General features: G+C 39.1%; 1 non-coding gene across 1 annotated transcript; it reads right to left on the bottom strand.

Annotated features, from left to right (window-relative positions):
• Positions 1 to 1,542: 1,542 nt before the first annotated feature.
• On the bottom strand, positions 1,543 to 1,646 carry LOC122209241. Its single transcript, XR_006197521.1, has one exon. It is a non-coding gene; the product is annotated as a small nucleolar RNA U13 (small nucleolar RNA).
• Positions 1,647 to 1,920: the final 274 nt, after the last annotated feature.

Below are 1,920 nucleotides of genomic sequence, written 5' to 3' on the forward strand. Positions count from 1 at the left end.
TTTATAACTGGAAGTTTATACCTCTTAATCCCCTTTATCTGTTTCACCCATCCCACCACCTCCCCTCAGGAAACCACCAGTTTGTTCTCTGTACTGAAGAGTCTAGTTGGGTTTTTCTGTTTGTTTGTCCATTTGTTTTGTTTTTTAGAGTCCACATATAAGGAAAATCATGTGGTATTTGTCTTTCTCTGTCTGACTTCTTTCACTTGGCGTAATGCCCTCCAGATCCATCCATGCTGTTACAAATGGCATTCTTTTTGATGGCTGAGTAATATTCCATTACACACACACACACACACACACACACACACACACACCATATCTTTTTTATCCATCCATCTACCAATGGACACTTGGGTTGCTTCTATATCTTGGTTATTATAAATAATGCTGCAGTAACATAGGGATGCATGTATCTTTTTGAATTAGTGTTTTTCTTTGGGCAAATACCCAGCAGTGGAATTACTGGATGATAAGGTATTTCTATGTTTGATATTTTGTGGAATCTCCACACTGTTTTCCACAATGGCTGCGCCAATTTACATCCCCACCAACGGTGTAAAGGGTTCCCTTTTCGTCACATTTATGCCAACGCTTGTTATTTCTTATCTTCAAGATACTAGCTATGCTCACAGTTTTTTATTCTTAATAGAAGCAAAAAGAAGAAACCAAAACACATCCTCAACCTGATGCATTCAGAAAAAAACCTACTCTTCATTCTTTCACGGCTATCTTTCCAAATCACGTTTCACGTATAGACGTACATACTTACAGTACAAAAATAAGATTGCACATGGCATTTTATAAACCCTCTTTTCTCTTCATGTTCAGTTCCAGACAGACATCGTTGTTAACCTTCTGTAATGACTGCACCGCGTCCCATCGTACAGATATATTTTATTTACCCAAACCTCTATTGTTGAACATGCAGGCTGTTCCCAACTATTTATAATTATAAAATGGCTCTGAGAAGTCCTTGCAGCTAACTGTCCACCCGGGTTCAAGATTACAGTATTTCCTTACGGAAAAAATTTCTCAGAAGTCAGATTTTTGGATAAATGGGCATGCATATTTTCCTTTGAACAAACCTGAAGGTTGTTGGATGGGTACAGTTATGTATTTTCTAAAATTTGGGACTCTGGGCCATTATTTCTTCAAAGCTCTATTCCTTTCTCACCCCCTTCTCCTTCTGGGACTGCCTTGATGCATAGATTAGCCTGTTTAATGGCCTCTCATAGGTCCCTTTGTCTCTGATTACTTTCCTTCATTTGTTTTGCTCCTCAGAGTTAATAATTTCAAAGGACTCCTCTTCCAGTTTGCTGATTGTTTGTTCTAATCTGCTCTTACCCACTCTAGTGAATTTTTCAGTTCGGTTCTTCTATTTTTCAGCCTCAGAATTTCCTTTTGGTTCTTTTAAAATAATGTCAATCTCTTTGTCGATATGTTAATTTGGTTCATATATTGTTTTGCTGGTTTCTTTTCGTTCTCTGTGTTTTCTTTTAGCTGTTAGAGCATATTTAAGATTGGTGGGGTTTTTTTTCATGTCAGATGGGTAATGCACCAAGGTCGTAACAAAGTTTGAGGGAGACCCACATCACACGACAGCATAAACACCTAATCATCATGCTTATGAGCTACAAAGGGATGTTTGAGATAGTTATTTATTTTTATTTTTTAATTTTTTTTAATGTTTACTTATTTTTGAGAGAAAGAGAGAAAGAGACAGAGCACGAGTGGAGGAGCAGCAGAGAGAGAGGGAGACACCGAATCCGAAGCAGGTTCCAGGCTCTGAGCTGTCCCCACGGAGCCCCACGTGGAGCTCGAACTCACAAACCATGAGATCGTGACCCCCGCCGAAGTCGGACGCTTAACCAACTGAGCCCCCCAGGTGCCCCCTGAGATAGTTATTATTTTTTTAAA

This window comes from Panthera leo, chromosome E2 (assembly GCF_018350215.1).
Source record: "Panthera leo isolate Ple1 chromosome E2, P.leo_Ple1_pat1.1, whole genome shotgun sequence".
Taxonomy (NCBI): Eukaryota; Metazoa; Chordata; class Mammalia; order Carnivora; family Felidae; genus Panthera; species Panthera leo.